This window comes from Cupressus sempervirens, chromosome 7, assembly GCF_028749045.1.
Source record: "Cupressus sempervirens isolate cs-2001-9-10 chromosome 7, ASM2874904v1, whole genome shotgun sequence".
In the NCBI taxonomy this organism is placed as follows: Eukaryota; Viridiplantae; Streptophyta; class Pinopsida; order Cupressales; family Cupressaceae; genus Cupressus; species Cupressus sempervirens.
In genome coordinates, this window is record NC_143124.1 from 322276711 (window position 1) to 322287399 (window position 10689).

Here is a 10689-nt window from a genome sequence, read left to right on the forward strand (position 1 = left end):
AGGACACTAAGATTTGAAGGTCACTGCTACAACTACAAAAAATATGGACATAGGGCATTTGAGTGTAGATCAAAGCCTATGTGGATACCTAATCAGCCTACAAGAGGAACCAACCATGCACATCACTACAACTGGGACTACAACACCAAGTATAGTTGTCACTATTGTCAGGAGTATGGACACATTCCTAAAAATTGCATAAGGACACATTTTAGAGGGAATTATAGTAGATGGTTAAGTCAAACCACATGTTTTAGTTGCTTGAAAATTGGTCATATCAGCAGGAATTGCCCAACAAAGTCAAAAGCACCCAAGACACAAGTCAACAAAGGGAAAGAGAAGGTTGATGTTGAACAAATAAGAGGGAAAATGAACAAGACTTGGAAGAAGAAATATGAGTGTAGCACATAAATGGAGAGATCACTTCACCCATGAGGTCAAGTGATCACACTTCATCCAACTAAGAAAAAGAAAGGTGTATGGGACTAATATACAAAGTTATATCATATGTCAGCTCCAAAACAAAGAAGTACTACAAGGAAGAAATTTGCATGAGCAAAGATGCGAGGTCAAAATTTAAAGTTTTTGCAAATACTGTCAAACTATCCTCAGATGCCAACTAAAGCTCCAATGGATGCTGAGTTGCTAATGGAAGTTGAGTGAGGTGGTGAACTAGTGGAAGCCGAGTAAATGAAATATATGGGAGCTAAGTCATGATTAAGCCTTCAAGTGCTGAGTTTACAACTATATGCACTAAGCATTTAATGCTAGGTTTTGATAGGTGTAAGGTTGAATTTTGCTCATTTTCACACCATTCAAACATAGAGCAAAGATGAGAAGAGTGAAAAAGTGATCAAGCAACAACCTAACAACCATTTGCATGGATCTCAATAGCAATTCAACACAAATTCATTGATTCAAAGGTATTTATCAAGTACCAAGCTACGTAGAAGTTAAAGTTTTAATACATTTAAATCATATAACCCAAAGGAAAAGAGAGTCATGAGGTCCAATAAGTTAGCAATGAGGTATAACAACTTGAATTTAGGCTAATCCCTAAAGTTGCCTACAAAAATGACCTAGCTAGCGCATTATCCATCATCCCACCTAAAGTTGTCATGGTGCAAGATGTAAGAAAATGCTATAACTAAAAAATTGGTGCCATAGGTGATCTAGAGATATTCCAAGATTGTGATAAACTATGTGAGAACAATATTCTGAAAAATGAATTCGAGATAGTTGAGAAAAAGGGTTTGACAAATACCCTAGTCTTTCCCATGATGTTTAAGATAGAATGGATATGGATTGTTTTGAGTAGAATTCACAATGGATGTCTGTGGTTGGAAATAGGGCTAGTGAATATTACAAAGAGTATAGTGCATAGGGTTATGGGTTTCACAATCCTAGATCAACCTAAGACCTTGCATAGTGATTCCAAAGAGATCATTGAAAGGAATACTAGTGCCAAATGAAATAAGAGGGGTATGAAAATTAACACTATAACTAATCCTTTTCTAGATTTTGATGTGAGAATAATTTCCCACAAATTCTATTAATCCAATAGATTGAACAGTGTGCCATGCATAGTTGTTGATGTGGCATACAAACTAGTGAAGAAAGATCACATATATGATTTGTTAGAACTTATTTTGCAGCAAATTAATAAAAACTTAAGAGTTATAAGGAGATCAAAAGGTGCCCAACGTAAATTTGGTTTAGTTCTTATGTGTAGATTCTTTTATGTTATCAAAGAATTTCCTTCTATAGGAAAGGTGAATTGGAACCCCAACAGAACTGTAATTACACAAATTAATGAGTTCATTGATCAAATGGTTGCAATTTTGAGGTACAAATGACAAGAAAATAAAGAATCAATTTAGAGCAAGCATTGAAGGTAAAGTAGGTGATGAAGAAGAAGAAGAAGTAGAAGAAGAAAGTGACGAAGAAGAAGAGCAAGGGAAAGTTCCAATAGAGTTGAGTCAAGGTTTAGGAGAAGACAAGAAGGAAGATGCCAAGGAAGAAGAAGCCAAGGAAGCACCTACACCTATCGAGTAGAAGAAAAGAAAGCCAAAAACACAACCTACAACTCAGCCCAAGCCTAAGAAGGTCACTAAACTAGCTCAAACTAAGCCAACTCTAGCAACAAGGGCCACTACAAGGGCATCCACTCAAAAGGCCAAAGAGGCAAAAAAAGAGAAAAAGAAAGTCACTGAATAGCTTGGTGAAGATCCAAAGAAGAGAAGGAAGCATGTGGCTTTGTTAGATACTGATGATGAAGAAAGAAAAATCACAAAGGATATTAGCCAATTTAGAGTGGTAAGCCATCCTCCTAAATCTGCCTTAGAAAAAATTTGTGAAAAGATTAGAATTGTAGATTTAAATGATTTAAAGACTCTTGATTTAATAAGCTCAGTAGAGAAGAGAAAAATAAAGTAGAGGAATCTATGTATGCCATGATGGCAAAATTGAAAAACACACCTCTAGAACTTGACAATACTATGTCCAAGGAACTCTATGAGATAATTGAGAATAAATGGCATTATTGTCTAAAAATGGAAAAGGAGATTAGATAATCTACCTTGGCTCAAGTAAAGCCTGACATGAAAAAGGGTCAAATAACAAAGGAAAATAAGAAACATGGTGGAAAATTTGCACCTAAGTATAGAGCCTTTAGCATCTTGTAAAACAATATAGAGGATGTAGTAAATAAATCCACATAATTGTGGAAAACAATTTATAAGATAACTGATGAAAAATATGAAGAAACAAATAAGGCAAAAGCTAGTACCAAGGAAGAGGTAGAGGCAAAGGAAACAAAGAATAAGGAAGAAGAAAAGAAAGAGGAGAGGATGAGAATATGGAGAAAGAAGAGGATGAATTAGCTAAGGGAGAAGGCATGTCAACAACTGAACAAAAAGAGTAACAAGAGGAACAGAGTGTGCAAGACATACAAATGCCCCTCCTAGTCCACCTCATCTAACCACTACACCTGCAAAGACAATAATTATTAAGGATGTTCCTAACAAGTCAACTCAGAACATCAATCCCCTTATTGCAAGGGATCTCTCCAAGATCCTTCACCAATATACTTTACAGGCACAGTTATGTACAAGCCCTATATTGGCGAGTGTAGACGAGTTGCAAAAAGTAGTAGTAGAACTAAAACAAGAAAAGGTGAAAACAATGGAACCACCTTTCACTTATACAGCTACTAGAACTAAAATTTTGATGCTTCCACCACCTACAATAGCAAGTGACAATACACATAATTAAAGCATAGAAGAAGGGAAATCAGATGACAAGGAGGATACCTCAAAAGAAAAGGAGCAAGCCACCATACAAACATTGGTAGAACTAACAAAGACTGACACTCCTAGAAAGACCCTTTAGAAGCCAACCACTAAAGCCATTCCTTTGTAATTCTCAACTCCAGGCTTGAGCTCAACTAGAGTGGCCAGGGCACTTCACTATGGAGACCCTAAATTAGATGAATATATTGTATTACCCTCCTATGATTCCAAGATTATCACAACGGCACAAATCAATGAAATGAAAACTATATTAGAGAGAAGGATGAGGTAGGAAATACTTAGGAAAGAGTTCAAACAAAAGAAAGAACTACATGAGATTAAGGACATCTTTATGGATGCCTTTAGTTTGCAGTCACCAGATGGAGTAAAGCCTATAATAGAGAAACTATTAGATATAGTTGACTAGGTGACCAATCAAGATCAGGATACTAATGTTAAACTCATGGAATGGTCAGAGAGAAAATTTCAAGGAAAAGTAAATAAGAAGATATCAAGTGGAATAGCACTTGAATAGGTAGAGTTGGCCAAGAAAATAGATAAGGTCAAAGTTGTACTTGAGAACATTTTCTCATTGTATAGGAAGCTATGTGATTTTTCCCATTTCACACAAGAAACAAATCAGAGAATAATGAGCTTGGAAAGAAATTTGAAAATTTCTAGCATGCAACTACCAAAGGATCTAGCTCAAAGTGAGAAGCATTCTGCACAATTTCTTGACACTCAAAGGGAGTTAACTGTACTTACAGTAGAGGAAGCCAATATTAAGGCTAAATTGATGCAAACTCAATCCTCTATCACCCCACATTTGGAAGTCCTCCACAAGGAGCAAGTATGTGCTAAAATAGTTCTAAAGAAATATCCTAATCTTTCTACACTTGATGGACTTGTACACCTTCCTACAGAGGCTACCATCCAACACAAGTTACTTGACATTGCTTTTGAGAATTGGGATGCAGCTCTTAAAACAATAATGGAGGTAAATAGTAATTTTTTGGCTAAGTATGGCATTACTCCTTAGTACCCTTTGACATTAGTGTCAAAAAGGGGGAGATGTATGTTTTAGGGGAGATATAAGGGAGATATAATAGTTTGATGAAGATATAACTAAGAGGGAGAATACTATAAATTTGATTGTACATTCTTCCATTCATTTTGAATAAAAAGGAAAGTTTGTAGATAGCCAAGAAGGGGAGATAAGTAATAAGACAAGTAAAGGGGGAGATACAAAATTTTTGCAATCATATGGAAGATATCTGTATTCCATATAAGATCTGATGCAAAATGCAAGAATTCCATAGCTTTGATAGATCATATATAGAATACAGGTACAAAATATAGGTACAGGGCAAAGACAAAAGAGTATTAGGCACAATTAGGTCAAGGGAGTTATAAGGTATTTTGGATAAATTTTGAACAAATTTTGAAATGTTATGAATAAGGTACTCACAAGGAAAAATTAGTGATGTTTAGTTAAGTTTTTTTGACACTCATGTCAAAGGGGGAGATTCTTGGTCTTAAGATAGTTATGAATTTTGAGTGTCAACACACTTAACCACTTTTTATATTGAAGCTGAGTACACTATATATGCCAAGCAATAGTATGTGCCGAGCCAGATTTCCAACAAGTGTCGAGTGACTTCAGGTGCCAAGCAGTATATAAGTGTCGAGTGATATATAGGTGTTGATTCATAGTTAATGTCAAGCAACTATACATGTGCTGAGTAATACAGAACTATACATGTGTCAAGTGATCTAGGATCTTACATGTTCTGAGCAAGATAAAATGTAATAGTTTTCGAGCAAGCTAGGATAGCATATGTGCCTAGCACTAGTAGTCTAGTATGTGTCGAGTAACATGGAATCAACATATGAGTTTTGCCCTCACAAACTCAGATGTAAACAATTTTTGGAGCTAACATAGAATGATTTTGAAGGAGAAAAAGGATAAGGATGAATCTTTTACATTTCCTATGCAATCAACATGCATCCAATTAGAAAAATGGAGAAGTCATGCAACCAATGAGAAAAATGCAAGGAATGAGAGGGAACTTAAGATTCAATATGGATTGTAGATCCATACCTAACCCCAAGTCTTCACAATCTTTAAAAGGAGGTTGAAAGCCCCATTACATATCTAGAAGAGAGAACTGTATGGGTAAACTATAGTGAAATTCAATGTGAAGGGAGAAATAATTAGAGCAACGAAGTAGCAATTACATATCCAATTGATTAGAAAAACACAAGGGACATGATCAGATATTGGATCTCAGAGGATCAAGATTAGAAGGAGCAAATCAAGTGCCTAAAATTAGCAATTGAAGATTGTAAGCAATCAGGTCAAAGATTCCTAATACTTTCTAGCCATTGTATCAGATAGTGAAAATCCTATGTTGATAGGTTAGCTTAATAGCTATTTTGTGGATCCTTTGAAGAGGTGACTAAATCCTTTAATAGGGTGACACTTCATGTAAATTTTTTGTAAATCCTCTAACTAGGTCACTATTGACACGGTGTAAAGCTTTTAATAGGGCAGACCATCAAAAGTCATCAAACATTTATTGCTGCAGTGATTTTTGTGCATATCATCCCCACCCTAGTTTTACCTTCTTATTCTTGGAGGGTTTCTAGGTTACCAAATCTGGTGCTATGTGTTTACTTGCATGTGTTTACTTTATGTTCATTTATATATTTACATGCATGTAGTTTACTTTTCAGTTGTTTGATTTAAAGAGTTAGAAAAGGTTAAAAGTGTGATACTTCTGATTCACCCACCCTCTTAGAAGTACTCTTCCCATTTTGAACATTCCAATAGTTATAAATTGATAATAATAGGGTGATAGGTGTAAATGTTAATATAGGGTTTAAGCTTCATGTTTTTAGTTAATTGCTCTAAGATCAAGTAATTGCAGGTGATTAATTTTTTTGTAAATTTAATAAAATTTGGGCAAAATTTTGAACTGATCTGAGAGCCAATTTTGGTGTCAAAAAATAGGCACTGAGGACAATATCAAACCAAGGGGCCAATACCAAGCCCCAAAATGATCAAGAAACTAACACTCATAAGATAAAGGTTGTAATATTAATATAAATAGAAATTTTTATATAATACAAAAAGCAATAATCTGCCAAGTACTGAGAATGCCCTTTACAATATCTACTCACTACTTAAGGAAAATGCAGCAAGTCTAAACCTAATATAAACATTAAAATTATACATCTTGAAATACACCCAAAGCTTCATAGAAAGAGGGAAAAGGGGTCAACATGTAGAGACAAAACAAAACAAATAGCCATTGTCCTAATTATTCTTTAGGAGTCTTCTTACCAAAAACCATGATGATTTATGAGGCTTCCCTGATGGTTTTTTCCCTAGAACTAGGTGGGAACTCATAGGAATTTCTCATTCTACCTAATTTGTCAAAGTTAGGGAGGAAAAACTCAATGGATTCTAGGTCAGTGAAGTCCACATCTAGGTGAATATAAGCATCAAAGACCTATAGATAAGTTGTGAGACACTCCCTTATAGGGTCCTCTTTTATGCCTCTCCACCATAGTAGGAATTGTACATTGGCTTTCATTTTGGGCTACTCTTGGAAGAAAGAACTATTATCTCTAACAACCAAATAAGCGCACCTAGGGACAATTGGGAGATCAAAACTACCTGGTTGGTAAGCCATGTAGGTTTCTGGTAGTGGAATTTTAAGTTTCTCAATGATGCTAAAGAGAACTTGTTCTAAGCCTACTAACCAACTCAGGTCAAATAGGTTGTAGTAGAGTTTGATTATATCCCATTTCTCTACTCTACCTCTAGCTAGGCATCTGATACATGTCCCCAAGATGTCACTATTCATAAGCCATGAATAGTCATAGTTAAAAGCACCTTCACCCATGACTGTACTAACAAAAACTCTACTCATGTTGTCTATGGGCCTGAGTAACCAGTTCCATCTCTTGGGTTTGACTATACTGTGAAAGGCCATAGTCCTATTTTCAGAGGCATGACACCATTGATCAAATAAGTAAAGATTGAAAAATGAGTGTCAACACACTTAACCATTTTCACTATACATGTTGAGTATACAATGGAAGCTGAGCCAAAAATCTAACACATCTTGAGTTACAGATAGTGCAAAGTAGACCAGAAGATAGTATGTGCCGAGCAAGTCATAGTAGGTGCCGAATAGATGAGACCAATATGTGTTGAGTAACTCAGGATCCAATAGGATTCGAGCACTGCAAAGTTAATAGAAGCTGAGTAATTTAGAATCAATAGAAGTCGAGCAATGCAAAAAACTAATAGGTGCCAAGTGACATAGTAATTCTATAGGTGTCGAGTAACGCAGGAAACACAATGGATGTCGAGCAATCCATAATAGATGGTGTCGAGCATCAGTATTACTTCATGTGCCAAGCAATGCAGGATTAGCATAAAAGTTTGTGTAATCACAAGCCAAGATGTAAAATGGTTATGCATGACTCATGATAGGATAAAAGGACAAGATCAAATCCTCACAACCACATATGCAATCCACATATAGCCAATCAAAAAATTGGAGATTGCATGTAGCCAATGGGTGAATTTCAAGGGTTTGAGTGGGAACATTTGAATCAAGGATGCGTGATGAACCACTACTATTTATAAGGGAGTCTTGATGCCATTGAACAAAGAGAGAGGAGTCATGAGAAGAAGGAAAATCAAAGCCTATTATTAAGGTCATTACAGAACATTAGTGTCAAAGGGTTAGTGGAAAGGATGACATTTACACATCTAGTTGATTAGAACAGAACAAGGAACACAATCAGTAGATCAGATCTGGTAGAGATCAGTGATAGAAGAGCAGATCAAGTACCTGAGCTCAACATCATAGATTGCATTAGTTCAGGTGTATTATTCTAATACTCTCTCACAATTGTATTAGGAATTTGGAAATCCTATTGAGTTAGGTGGGTTTAACAGCCTTATGTAAATTCTTTAACAAGGTGGCATTCTATGTTGAATTTTCTTAAGTCCTCTAACAAGGCACACTCCTAACAGGGTGTAGAAATATTTTAACAGGGTCACATATAACAGTGTGTTGTAGCCTTTAATAGGGAAGTCCTTTAACAGGGAAAACCATTAGAAGTGGTTGAAATCAATTGCTGTAGTAATTTCGTGGGTATCATCCCCACCCCAATTTTACCTTCTTATTCCCAGAGGGTTTCTGGGTCACCAAAATCTCAAGTGCTATGTAGTGATGCATGTTTGCTTCTCATGATTGTTTAATGTTTATATGCATGCATGTTAATTTCAGTTAATGTTATTAAGAATTTAAAATACAATAAAAAGGCCAATACTTCTAATTCACCCCCCCTCTTAGAAGCACTCTTCGCATTAAGACATTCCAACAGACACAAAAAAGTATTGGTATGCATAAAGGAGGCAACTAAAAACCTAAATCAGATGAGATGGAGAGAATAAGAAGATAAATAAATCTGGCCCACATTTATGGAATTTTAGAATGGAAACATTGATAAAATTGAATAGTGACATCATTTCCATGCAACTGGATGATTATTCATCCACTCGTGATAAAAAATAAAGTGATGCTAATAGTCACAATATCTTTGAGAATAAGATTCAGATGTGCAAAAATACATGGGCCAAGATTTGCACCAATAGAGATAATCATGTATCCAAGTGTCAAGGGACTATATCTTATTATAATTTTCCTTTTCTATCTATGACTAAACTTTAATATGCTTTCCCCATCTATACCTTTATTTGCTAAACTATCTACTTTAGTATTGTCTTCTCTATATATATGTGTGTGTAAATCTAATTTCTTGAAATTTTTCTAATACTCTTATGGTTTTTTCTAGTCTAGAGTTTAATATCCAATTAGGATTTCCTCCATTCCTTAGTGCATTTAGGACGATTTTTGAGTCTCAAATTTTTATATTTATTTTTGGTTATTAAAAAGTTTTATTCCATCTTCTACTACTTCTAGTTCTACCATATTATTAGAGACTAGTCCCAGAGGCTTTGCTCTTTTTATGAGCCAATTTTGTTACAAAGAGATTGTATATTAAGTTCTTCATTCATAAATATTTGTCTATTTCTTTCATTCCATATCTCCCAAACTACAATTGTTGGAGTGATATTCCAAAGCTTTCCATAAACTTTCTTGTTTTCTTTTTGTTTTGGCCATCCTATCAAATAGTCTTTCCATTTTTTTGGTAGAGGAGCTATCTAATTTAGTTTCAATTTGAGCCATAACTAGCATTCCTTTGAAAATTTGCATTAGTAAAGAAGATGTTCTATAGTTTCTAATTTTTCTTTATAGAGAGTGCATCTTGATGGACCTTCAAATCCTATTTTCCTAATCCTATCTACTATTAGGATTCTATTTTGGAAGGCTACCCATAGAAAGATACCTACCTTTGGAAGACCTACAAGATCCCAAGAGAGGTTTATCAGGATATTTATTGGTTCCTAGCTTTGTGAATTTATAATTTGATTGTATCTCTCTTTTACTTTATAGATTCCATTGTTAGAAAATACACATATAAGTTTTTCCGTTATATTTTTGAAGTTAATTAGGCAATCTCTAAGGATGTTTTCTAGGATTTCTTGATCTACGTGATTTGAGACCACAGTTTGCTAAGGATTTCCACTTCCAAGTTGTTTCTTCATTATACTGTTCTAATTGAATATAATCTTCTATCTTAGTACCCTAGATCATTTGTAAGTGAATTTTTGCATTATTGGTTAAATCTGAATGGTCAAGAGGAGGATATCCATTTCAGGAATCTTCCTAGAATAGAGTTTTATCTCTTTTTCCTATATCCCATGTTGTTTATTTAGTTATTAGGGGATGGCATTTTAATAAGAAATTTCATGTTGCTAAACCTCTTGGAGGGTTCCTAGTTCTAAATAGTGACGTACTCTCTGATGTGTTCATATATTTGTTATACATAATTCTAGCCCATTTTCTATCTCTTTCTTGATGCAATCTCCATATTTGTTTTTCTCCTAGTGCTTTATTCTACCAGTCTAGATTTTTTATTCCTAGTCCCGTTGCTTCATTTGGCCTACATATTTTTTGCCATCTTCTATACCATTCGAAAAGAAGTTTCTCAACTTCTTTTCAAGTTTTTGATTGATATTCTTAGGTAGTTGTGAACATGATAGTTGATAAGTAGGTATGGCCGATAGAATGTCTCTAATTTTGGTTGCTTTCCAAACTTTGGTCAGCCATTTTCCTTTATAGGCTTCTATCTGATTATCTATTTTATCTAATTTGTGCCCCCAACCTTTATTATTTTTATTTCCTTTATCTAAATATATTCCCAGATATTTACATGGGAAGGTACCTTTGTTATATCCTAGTTCATTGCA